Here is a 12,916-nt window from a genome sequence, read left to right as displayed (position 1 = left end):
CAACTCCCTGAATAAAGTCATGGAAAGACCTAAGCTTACTCAGCAGAGCATGACTTTTGACACGTGGTTAAGCTCTCTCAGCTTAAGCTTAAGTTGCCTTAGTCAGAAAAGGTAAATAATACCAATAGCCATCTCATAAGTATGTGAGAATTAAAGGAAACAATGCACATAAACTGTTTAACATCATATACAGTGCATGCTAAGTGTTCGATAAATGGTGGGACAACTGCTCTCACCACTCCATCACTAAACCTATTGTTGTTGCTCCTCCAGAAGCCTCCTAGAGTTCTCTGGCACAAGCTTACTCCAAATACATCTCAGCAGGCTTATCACGTAATCGTAGTCTCTCCGTGACAGAAATCTGCTAGGTGCTAGGTGTGGGCAGCGATAAGGAAGATAGCAGTGACATGACAAGTAGCAGGCAAGCACTTTCCCAGGACTTAAATTCACAGGTAATTGTGCCTCCAGAAAAGTATTGAGAAAAATAAAGACCATGGCAATAATTATGGCTAGGGTGAAGGGGAATGAGGCCATACAGAGCAGAGTCATGGTGAGATCGGTTCTTAAGGGTGGGGTAATAACCTGTATGTGAAAAGAATCTGGAAAAGAATGGACATATGTATACGTGTAATTGAATCACTTTGCGGTACGCCTGAAACTAACAACATTGTAAATCAACTATACCCCAATATAGCATAAAAATTAAATTTAAGAAGGAGTGGGGTTGTTCAAAATGGATTGGACTTGGATTCTGGAGACTGGCCTGGGGTCCTTCGACAGCTCATCTGCCCCTCTGGAATGCTTTTTAATTCATACAAAAGGAAGAATTGGACCCATGACCTTAAGGTCTCCTCTTTCTTAACCATCTTTAATTCCTCTCAGCAATGCCATTCGGAGTCTGACTCTGCATTGCCCATTGGTCTCTGTTGACTAAGTTTTTATGAAAATGAGGCAGAGCACTGCCTGTTCTCCTTACACCCGCTTGCTGCCACTTCCCAGCAGGTGCTACAAGCTGGCAGAAAGTGAAGACAAGAGAGTCATCCTGACTTGATGCTAGGCTCATTTTCCCCTTTTGATTACTATACGCTGGGTTCAATCATTTCTGGAAAGAGGATGACCCCCATTGCCATCATGTTAGTAACCACTTGGATAAAAATGGGACAACATTTTCTTTTGTCTTCCTGCCAAGTTTCCAGCTCCAGAGATGTAGCTTTTAGGATTTCCCATGAAAGCCCAAAGTGGCAACATAAATAACCTCACCACAATAATTATCCACCTTCCTTCTCCAGCTTCCCAATGGAAATTCTTATCTTTCTTCTCAGTAGTTATCCTTCATGAAGGTCTCTAAGATTTATTACCTACGCAGGGCAATTCATCATCTAGGCTAAATACCACCTTCTTCCACAGGGCAGGCCTGTGCTTCAGGTGGCTGTCATTTCTGTATGGGATGCATAATTAAATTTGGGCCCCAGGAAGAAGGTGCTAGTTAAGATAATGGGTTGTTTTCTTCTGGGTTGTGTATTCAAAAAAACAAGCAATTTGCAATGAACTTTATTTCTTTACTACATTCCAATGCTCTTGGGCTTCTTGAAGGATGTAACTACAGTGTTTTGAGTCAATATGGTACAGTGAAAAGTGGGACATCTGGAAGTTGTGTGACCTTGGACAAGTAAATCAAATATCTCTGAGCCTTAGCTTCTTCATTTGTAATATGGAGATGGAAATTCCTACTGGTAGGATTGTTGTAAAGAGTAGAAATACTATCTGCCAATAGTCTCGGCTCACAGTATGTCTAAATCAACAGTAGTTATTGTGACTGTTTTAATATGGTAAAAAACTAGATCAGGGTCCTCTGAAGGAGAGAGAATTTACAATGTATTAGTTAGTTTTTCAATGCTTTATTTTCTATAAACTTTGCAAAAAATAATACACCTTTTAAAATATTAATATGTAACAACTAAGCCTGAAGTGAAAGAATCATCTGAAGACAGACTGGATGGAGACTCTGTCTTAGTCCCATCCTTAGCAAGGGGCTTTCAAAGAGAAGTTTTGACATAGAACATCCCAAACCATGGAGTCAGCCCCAGAAGGGAAACCAAGAGAGTGGCAATTTGGTAAAAAATGAATATTGATCTAAGAGTGTTAAGTCTGATTGGTTATCTTTCTCTCTCGTTAATTAAGTAATTAACATATTAACAAATGTTTATTGACTACCTACCCTGTGCCAGGCTTTGTTCTAGGTGTTAGAATAAAACAAAAGAAGTCTCTGCTCTCATGGGGCCCCTGACCTCCCACAATACTCCCATCACCAGATCAAAGGCAGAGACCCTGTGAGTAAATGTTCTAGAATAGTGCTGTCCAAAAGGGTTGGTAGCGACTAGCTACATATGGTTATTAAAATTCTAATTTTTATTTAAATTAATTAGCATTAAATAAAATTTAAATTTCAGCTCCTAGTCACATTAGCCACGTTTCAAGCACTCAATAGCCACATGTGGCTACCCTAATGGACAGTAGAAATATAGAACATTTCTATCATCAGAGAAAGTTCTACTGGACAGTGCTGTCTCTGGAAGCTTTGCAAGCTGAAACCATGCACATGGCCACAGACCTACAGCATCTGGGGTGGAGTCACAGCATGTCCACAGCCATCTCATCTACTGGAACTGTCCCAAATATGCTCTCCATTGAGGACCGTGAGCCTGGACATTCTCTGCCCTGTTCTACACTAATTCTTCTCCTTGAATAATCCTCAGGCAGTAGGGAGACCTCGGCTCATGTACACCTACATTTGAATTTTCTTCCCTGGAAAAGCATCCCTCATCCCCTCTAGCCCCTCCAGCTCCTTCTTTAGATCTTATCTGGCTAAGCACCAAGCAAAGAATAGAAAGACCTTTTTATTAAACCCCATTCTCCTCCGACTACCCTTCAACCCACTGTGGGTCCACCACTGTGGTTTTTCCGTGGAGTCCCAATCTTGTGGTTCTCACATTTAATTTTATTTTACCAATCCAGGTCTTTCTGCCTTGCTACTGTGCCTCGACACATATCACCAGCTTTGACTCTTGGTATGCTGTCTCAGAAACCACTTTGTACACACCTCCGGCCCTCACTGGCCATTTGGTGCTGAATGTCTCATACCACCAGGGAACAGTCAAGATGCATCAACTATTTCAGAAGACCAGGATATTCTTTAGTAAATCTCTGTGTCACAAACTATATGGTATCTATCTCATACTGGTCAGAATGGCCATCATCAAAAAGTCTACGAATAAAAAATGCTGGAAAGGGTGTGGAGAAAAAGGAACCCTCCTATACTGCAGGTGGGAATGTAAATTGGTGCACCCACCATGGAGAACAGTATGGAGCTTTCTCAAAAAACTAAAAAGAGAACTACCATATGATCCTGCAATCCCACTCCTGGGCATATATCCTGAGAAAACCATAATTCGAAAACACACATGCACCCCAATATTCATAGCAGCACTATTTACCATAGCCAAGACATGGAAGCAACCTAAATGTCCATGGATCGATAAATAGATAAAGAAGGTGTGGTATTTTATACAGTGGAATATTACTCAGCCATAAAACAGAATGAAATAATGCTATTTACAGCAACATGGATGGAGCTACAGATGATCATACTAAGTGAAGTAAGCCAGACATAGAAAGACAAATGTCATATGATATCACTTATATGTGGAATCTTAAAGAAAAATGATACAAATGAACTTATATACAAAACAGAAACAGACCCACAGACATGAAAACAAACCTATGGTTACCAAAGGGGAAAGGGTGGGGAGGGATAAATTAGGAGTTTGGGTTTAACATATACACACTACTATATATAAAGTAAATAACCAACAAGGACCTACCGTATAGCAAAGGGAACTATACTCAATGTTTTATAATAACCTATAAGGGAAAAGAACCTGAAAAAAATAGATATATATGTATGTATAATTGAATCACTTTGATGTACACCTGAAACTAACACAACATCGTAAATCAACTATACTTCATTTTTTTTTTAATCTTCTGGCCACACCACGTGGCATGTGGGATCTTAGTTCTCCGATGAGGGATCAAACCCATGCTCCTTGCATTGGCAGCACAGAGTCTTAACCACTGGACCTCCAGGGAAGTCCCAACGCTACTTCAATTTAAAAACAAAAAACTATATGGTATCTGGATTCATGTTCAAAGTGCTCTCAGATGAATGAGGCTAATCATGCAGAATTGAACTTCTGACACATGAACTCACTGTTGTATACATTGGACTAATTGTTCCTGTTTCTAATTAGCACCTTGAAAACAATGCAGCAAACTCAGTACAATCTCTCATAATGGAAGAGTGTGATGACTTGGATAAAAACAAAAAAAACTTTCAGTTTGATTTTACAGTGAGTAAAAGGATTGATTCTCTCATGTAACATATTTATCTTCCTAATTACTTTATGCCTGGGCTAAAATTAAGAACCATGCCCCTTTTTATGCACCTATCACTGCATAAGAGGAAAGGTGGGGAAGAACGTAACTGCTTGTCAGAAAAGAGCAGGGAGTAAGGGATTTTAAGGTTTCCTGGGGGGGAAAAATCCACAAAACTGATGATTTGTACAGAGGGAGCAAAGAGCTAATAGTATAGAATTAAACCTATTGTCCAAGATGTAGAATATCCCTATTCCTAGGAGATAAATGCTTACGTATTCAGGGATGAAGTGTTACATTGTCATAACTTACTTTCAAATGATTCAGCAAAGCAGATAAAGTACTTGTGGTGAAAGTTAACAGTTGGTGAATCTAGGGGGAGGTCATACTATTGTTCTATCCGTTCAACTTTTCTGCATATTAAAAAATTTTCAAAGTCAAAATACTTTAAAAATTCTTGAAATTCATCAAGATCATTAGCATAAATTCAGCTCTTCTATGATCATGACTTGTAAAAATACAAAGTTGTAATCAGTCAGTCAATTAAGAAATATTTATTGTGTTCCTAAAAAAAAGCTGTTTGTCCATCATATTTTTGTACTGCTCTTCTCTTGACTGTTTCATTACCTCCCGCTCTTTTCCAAATGCCACTTCTGTACTTCTCCAGATGGCCTGACCTGCTTATTTTGCCTTCCTGGTCATTTCCTCCTTTTGAGCTGGCCCAGCCTAGGTGATACACAGGCACCCAGTATGTCCCGGCAGATCCTTTCACTCTGGAAATCTGAATTCATTGCTCCATCCTCTGCAGTAAGTTCTGGCCCCCAGCTGCCTCTCCTACTTCATTTCCTGCCCTCTTTCTCTTGACTCACAACTGGCCTTCTCACCTTCCCTGAATACACCAAACACACTCCCATCTAGAGCACTGGCATTTACTGCCCCTCTCTCTGAAATAGCAGTCCTCCAAGTATGCACAATGTTCAATTCCTCACTTCATTCAAGTATTTTTCTCAGCTGACTGTTCCCTGACTGCTCTACCTGGCTCTCTTTTACAAATTTCCTAGCAGTTATAGCAGATTATGCTATATATTTTTATAGACTCTCTCTCTCCCCACTAGACTGTAAATACCAGGAGGGCAGAGGCGCTATCAGTTAACTCTTGCTGAGTTAATAAACCACCCCCAAACTTAGTCACTAAGAACAAAACCAGGTATCTAGCTCCTAATACTATAGTTTGGCAATTTGGGCTGGCCTTAGCTGGGCAGTTCTCTGGTCTGGGGCAGGTTTGGTGGATCTTGACTGAACCTTACTCAAATATGTGCACTCATTAACTGAGTCAAAGGAAGGCTGGACAGCTTTCACTTGGCCTGTTTTGTTTATTTTCCAAGTGACCTCTTACCCTCTGGCTGCCTAGCCTGGGCTTGTTCTTGTGGTGGTCAGGGTTCCAATGCATAAGTGCTCTTCATGCACTTGTGAATGAGTCACATTTGTGCCAGTGCCATTGCCCAACCCAGATTCAAAGGGTAGAACAGCAGATTCTGCCTCTTAGCTGGAAGGACCTGCAACATCGCTTGGTCCTAGATGCAGGGAGAGGAATTTGTGGCTATTTTTACAAACTATCCCAAGGACTGTATCTCTTTTATTCACTTCTATATCTCTACCATCTAAAACAGTGACTTGCTCAGAGCAGGCTCTCGATAACTACTTCCTAGAAGAATAAAAGAGAGGAAACTCCAAAAGGCAAAAAAACAGGAAACACAAAATCTGCCAGAACACCCTCACAAGTGGATGCTGCTGCTGTGACTGTCACCACTATATTCCACCATCACTCCTGGCCCCAGTACTCCCATGGAAGATATGCACCATAGCTTTGTCCTTGCATTGCTGGCACAAGGCATGAGATTATCTGGAGCTTCTGATTGATCACCCAACTCATGTGACTGCCTTGGCTCCCACCTGACCAGGCTACAAATACTCACATGCACTGGGGAAATTCCCACAACATAAGAAGGAGATGGCAGACTCACAGAGAGAGAGAACAGACAGTGGTTACCAGTGGGAAGAGGGCATGAGGGAGGGGTGATACGGGGGTGGGAGACTATGAGGTACAACAACTGGGAATAAGATAAGCTACAAGGATATGTTGTACAACACGGGGAATATACCTAATATTTTATAATAACTATAAATGGAGTATAACCTTTAAAAATTGAGTCACTATATGGAATACCTGTAGCATATAATATTGTACAGCAACTACACTTCATTAAAAATTTTTTATTAATTTTTTTAAAAAGGAGATAGATTTTGGAGAGACTAATCCTCCCTAAATCCCCACGGACAACCAGTACAGATATATACTCTTTAAAAACTCTCTCAATGCATTTTTTTCTATTAATTGATAACAATGGCTGATATCCATCTGAACTACACACACAAAGACACACACACACACACACACACAAATTAAGCGGCAGATGAGGGAAGCTTTGAATTTAACCAAATAACTATTCTCTCCAGAAATAGCTGTTAAGTGAATGAATTAGTTATTTTGTTTCTTTGAAAAAATTCATTTGGACTGCAAATAGAAGCTGCAAAGTTCTCTGTGTACAGAATACTTGCTACCCATTTGTCTCACAAAGGGATCATTAGAATGAGTGGACAAAAACGTGCTGTAACTATCATTTAAAGTAGGCATAGAGGCCCAGTAATCCCATTCCTGGGCATACACCCAGAGAAAACAATAATCCAAAAGGACTTATGCACCCCAATGTTCATTGCAGCACTATTTACAATAGCCAAGTCATGGAAACAACCTAAATGCCCAACGACAGACAAATGGATAAAGAAGATGTGGTACATACATACAATGGAATATCACTCAGCCATAAAAAGCAACAAAACTGGGTCATTTGTAGAGACGTGGATATATCTAGAGACTGTCATACACAGTGAAGTAAGTCAGAAAGAGAAAAACGAATATCGTATATTAACGCATATATGTGGAATCTTGAAAAATGATACAGACGAACTGGTTTGCAAGGCAGAATTAGAGACATAGATGTAGAGAACCATTGTATGGCCAACAAGGGGGGAAAGCGGGCTTGGGGTGGTGGAGGGATGAATTGGGAGATTGGGATTGACATGTATACACTAATATGTATAAAACAGACAACTAATAAAAAAACACTTTTCCCCCAAGACATAAAAGAAAAAGTAGTCATGGAAAATAATGCACCAAGACCCTGTACTCCTGTCACTTGAATAAATATGTGCATTAAATAGTAGAATAACTAGAAATGGTTACTGCCATGCAGAGCAGTAGACAATTTCAATTGTATTACTTAGAGACTTAGAAGCATAATAGGATCTTGTGGCCTTTAAATCAAACTTTCTTTAAATCAAAGAAGAAAAGGGAAGCTATAGAAAATACCTAACTCACACAAAACAGGTATAATTTTTCATGATTTCCTCTAGCATTTAGAAGACAGTTATATAAACACACACACACACACACACACACACACACACACACACACACACACACACAGAATAGTGCCCCAATGCCCCAATTTGAATCCAGTATCACTTTTTGTCCTTTTATCTATCCGGACCTAGAAAGGAAACACTTTCTGGTGAACCTGAGGCTCAGTTAGATGCCCGTTCAGAATAAAACTCCAAACTTCAGGACCTCTGGTTTCAAAGACCAAGGAAGCTTGTAGTAGGTTGGGCAGGACCCCAGCACCCTGCCCCATCTCCTTGTCCCTTCCTTGCCAGTAACTTCTGGGCTCATTTCCAAGTGCCAGCACCTGCACTTCTCTGCCTGAGGGCTTTCTCTAACCATGGAAGCCTGCTTTCCTGCCTATTTGGCAGGCCAAAACAGCAGAAAACTAACACTCCCCCACCAAGCCACCCTCAACCAACCAGCGACCAAGGGAGTAGAATATAAATACCCAAGTTTCCTTGCCCGTTGAACAGGATAATTCTGGGGCATATGTTCTTCCATAAGTTTCCCCAGTGGGGATGAAGGGATGATGACCCCTCTGAGGTCACTGCTTAATAAAGCAAGCTTTAGTGGCTGCTCCCCTTTCCCGTTTTTGTCCCCCAGTCCATTGCCAGAGACTCATTCATCTCCAAAGAACTGCTGACTCAGAGCCGGCTTCTGGAGGAACGCAAACTAATACAAAGCTCCAGCTTTCCAGCCACCTCTTCTCCCCCAACACAGTTTTTCCCCTAATACCTTGGCTTGGTCTTTGAAGCTCCTTGGTCTTAGGATGAGGTCAGGTGAAAACGCAGAGCCCCTGAGGGAAGCCTTCTGACAAGCACTGCAGGCTATTTATATCTTAATAGTCAGAAAGGCTGTGACTACAAGCTGGGTGGATGGGCTCGAATGCGGAGCGTGGAGGAAGGCACACCCGGGAAGGGGGAAGGAGGGTCCTCATCCCTCCACTCCCTCCCTCGGTTGGGAAAAGTGGTCCTAGAGTGGACGTGGCTCTAACGCCAAACAGAACGCTGCAAATGAGGCCAATCACCTTGATTTCACTAGCAACTCCAGTGCTTTCCCTAAACCTTGATTTCCTCACCTTTGAAATGGGAATAATAATAAAAATAATACCACCCACCTCTGAAGGTTGTCAGAATTAAATAAAATATTCCACATAAGCTGCTAAGCATAGTGCCTGACACGATAAACTTAACCATTATTTTCTTATGAATTAATACTTTCTCATGATTATCTTTATAATTTTAAATAATGTAGGTAAGCCGCAAATTTCTGATTTGTCCTCCTGACCTGCCACGGAGCCAAGATCCAAAGCAAAGGGTAGCAAGAGGTCAGAGCTGCTGCTCTGTTTCTCTGGCTTCTCCTCACCCCTCTCTCAGGGTCGTGCACACACCAGCCCTGCTGACTGTTCTTATCCATTTCCTTCCTGAGCTGTGACACGGGAACCCCAAAGCAAGGGTGTGGAGGGACAGGAATCTCATGTGCTTTGAAAGATGCAGAGCAACTGCAACACAAGCAAAACAGAAGGGAGAAAGACCAGTAATACTCGTGGTTGCAAGGTTAAACTCTCGTGTAAAAAGCCCATTACTCCACATCCCCTCCCTCCCAGCTCCTCTTCACAGAGCGAGCCGTTCTGTGGCATCGGCAGCCTTCCAGAGCCATTTTTCAGGCGCTTCGCAGCAGATGTGATAATTATAAAATGCACCATCAGAGGACTAGGGTATTTATTTGTTTTCCTTAATTTCAACTTTTACCACCTTTCCTTTAAAGACAGCAAGACTCAGATTGAGCCATGAACTGTCAGATTTCGTATCTTATGAGGCTACCAATTTCCTGAAATGTGAGATGTTTTAAATTTCCAATCAAACAGACAGACAGGAAAATGCACTGCAACTCCAGTAGGAGTTGGAAAGCTCTCAAGCCCTGTTCTCCCCCTTTTCATCTTTATTACATCACACTATTGATGTGGACATAGGGAAAATAACTGCCCATCCACAATTAGATGCAGTTCATCAGAACTGGGTCCTGGGCGGCCAGAAGTAATTCTGACTCCTCACACACAACCCCCTTTTCTCCAATCCCAGGGGGATTAGACTGACAATGTGCTAGGTGTGATGTCAAGAATCAAGAAGATTGTGCGAATGGCAAGTGAAGAACCAGGAGGCAGAATGGCTGGAATCCTGCCTGGAAAGTAGTTTTGGAAGCCTGCCACATAAAAACTAATACATTTGCAAAGACCAATTCGGACAATTAGGGCAAGTCCTCTGTGGGCAACATAACAGATGTCACTAGTTTTTTGTTGCTGTTGTTGTTCTTGTTTTTGTCTGGTGGTTTGTTTTTCCTTTGGATGGACAAGATGAGGGAGAAGGGAGGACGTACACTTTGGAGCCTGATTTCCCAGATGGAACCCTTTGCCTGGCAACTTTAACACCTTGAAGCTCACCTGGTACTGGCACATAAGGATTTGAATGCTAGTAGTTGGGCTGGGAAGTGATCCCAGGAAACAGCAGTGGGGAGCAGGGCAGTGAGGTGAGGAAAGGAAGGAAGGGAGCCAGAATATAATGAGCTAATATGCAGGATCGCTCTGGGAGCAACTGGCACTCACTCGGTCCTTCCGGAGCCCCCCAGACTCCAGCAAGCCTCAGAGGTGGCCCACTCCAGGGGCATTGAGGTTGGGGTATTAACTCACAGTTCCTGAGTGAGAGCTGCTTCCAGAGGCACTAACTCTGAGGATAGAGCCAGGCTGTGGGAGTCTGCAGTACAGTGCCTGCTGAGGAGATACAGGCAGGGCACCAGCAGTATCTGCTCCAACCTCCATTCTTCACTGGATGCCGTGTTCCAGGCACAGGAGCAGCTGGTGGCCAGGAGCCAAAGCAAGCACCAGGAAAACCCAATTCCGGTAAGAGCCAGCAGCACCGATAAAGGAAATGGTACTACAAACATGTGGTGATGTTTTGCTAGGAGCGCTATCGTGGGCTCTGGAAAGGGTCGTCTGAGAGGATTTGCCATGCCTATCAAACCGTCCAGAAAGGAGCTTCCAGCTCAGCGGTATGATAGCATTCAGTGGGTAACAGGCATGGAAAAGTGAAGGCCTCCCGGGACCTCCAGCTAATTAAATGCAATCCCGTTTCTCCTTCCTTCACTGCTGAAACACATCAGCCAGAATCTTCTAAAGAGCCCTAAATTTGCAGCCATCTTCATCTCTTTAATTACTGTGTCTGGTTCACTTTATTTGCAATCATGGGAACTTTTTACAGCATTTTCACATCTTGGTGCAAGGTGTGAAAGAATCATAAAGACCCTGGAGAAGGGGGAGGGGAAGTGCTTGCTCAGGCCAATGACTGTGCAGCTGGTCCCTTCTCTTTGTCACTGAAAAGGTATTTAAACTGCTCAAAATGGAAGGGAGCATAAGTTGGCAGAACACAAAGGCTGGAGGGACCCTAGAACTAGATTTGAATTGAAAGAGGGACAGACAGAGTAGTTTGTGCAGTGAGGACTGGGATAGGTCATCAGATCCTCCCATCAGAAACTAGGGCTTCTTCTCCAAGGAGTGTTACGGGCTGACAGCTCATAGCCTGGTTCCTCTTTGGGAATTATCTTAGCTGAAGGGAGAATCCATGTCCAAGGGTACCTCCCCCTCCCTGTGTAACCAAGCAGGACCCTATGGAGCCTTCCCCGAACAGATGCCCTCTCTCCCTCCCCTACTTTCCTCTTACCTGTAGAAAAACGTTAGCCTCCTAGGCCTTCCCTGAGTTCCAAAGAGTACATTTAAACAGAGAAGTGAGAAAATGCAGAAAGGAAAACAGTCAAGCAAGACAAAATAATAATAGCTTAGCCATTAAACTAAGTCAAGGACCTTGAGTTCCTCCTCAAGGGCTCTAGATAATCTTCTGAGCCATGTCCTTTGAGCTGTTTTGCAGATACTGAAACCAAGTGGAAGAAGTTAACTGTATGCTGACCACCAGCATACAGACCCCAGACTGGCTGCAACCAGAAGGCTGATGATGTTGATGCCCGATTACCTCACCACGAACCAATCAGAAGAACATCCACGTCCATGAGCTGATTACGCACCACCCCACAACCCCTCTCCCTCATCCTGTCTTTAAAAAACTTTCCCTGAAAGCCTTCGGGAAGTTCGGGCCTTTTAAGCATGAGCTGCCTGGACTCCTTGCTCAGCGCCCTGCAATAAACACTGCGCCTTCCTTCACCGCAACCCGGTGTCAGTAGATTGCCTTTACTGCTCTCGGGCAAGCGGACCCAAGTTTGGTTTGGTAACGTGAGGAGTAACCACCATTCAATGACAAGTCTATGTGGGGTACAAGCTCCTTCCACCTTGCATCTCTGAAGGACGGTTCCAACTACAAAGCTCTCCATGGCGGGGTCCCTGCTTGCGACTGCAGCAGAGTTCAACTGTTCCTCTTCCCCGCCTCCCTCACTCTCTCGCAAACACTGAGAGCACTCCCCAGGGGACTCACTATGTATAAAGCACAGCCACAGAATCTGTGTCCTGGAGAACCCAACCTAAGGCAGCTGAACACCAGGGATGTTGTATGAAATGGCAAATGTGCTGCAGCCCTCTCCAGGTGTTTCTGGAAACCACTGTGTTGAGGAAAGTGTGCTAAGGGCGGAAAAGACACACCAAAGGTGGTTGGGAGGCCCTGGATTCCTGGCATTTCCTTATATATTATCCCACAGTCATCTCACAGCATTCTGAAAAATTAGCACATTTAGTACCACTGAAAACGTTAATACATAAGACATTTTCAATTTCTGCATTGTAAAATAAAGAACTAGTACCATTAAAAGGGTAACAGGACAAGTAAGCAACTGGGGAAAGTATTTGCAACATAAATGATAGACAAAAAGGATAATTTTCTTAATATATAAAGAACTTTCAAAACTTAATAAGAGGGCTTCCCCTGGTGGCGCAGTGGTTGAGAGTCCGCCTGCCGATGCAGGGGACACGGGTTCGTGCCCCAG

Source organism: Kogia breviceps, chromosome 4 (assembly GCF_026419965.1).
Source record: "Kogia breviceps isolate mKogBre1 chromosome 4, mKogBre1 haplotype 1, whole genome shotgun sequence".
Lineage (NCBI taxonomy): Eukaryota > Metazoa > Chordata > Mammalia > Artiodactyla > Physeteridae > Kogia > Kogia breviceps.
The sequence above is the reverse complement of the archived record's forward strand: the minus strand, read 5'-3'. Positions refer to the sequence as shown.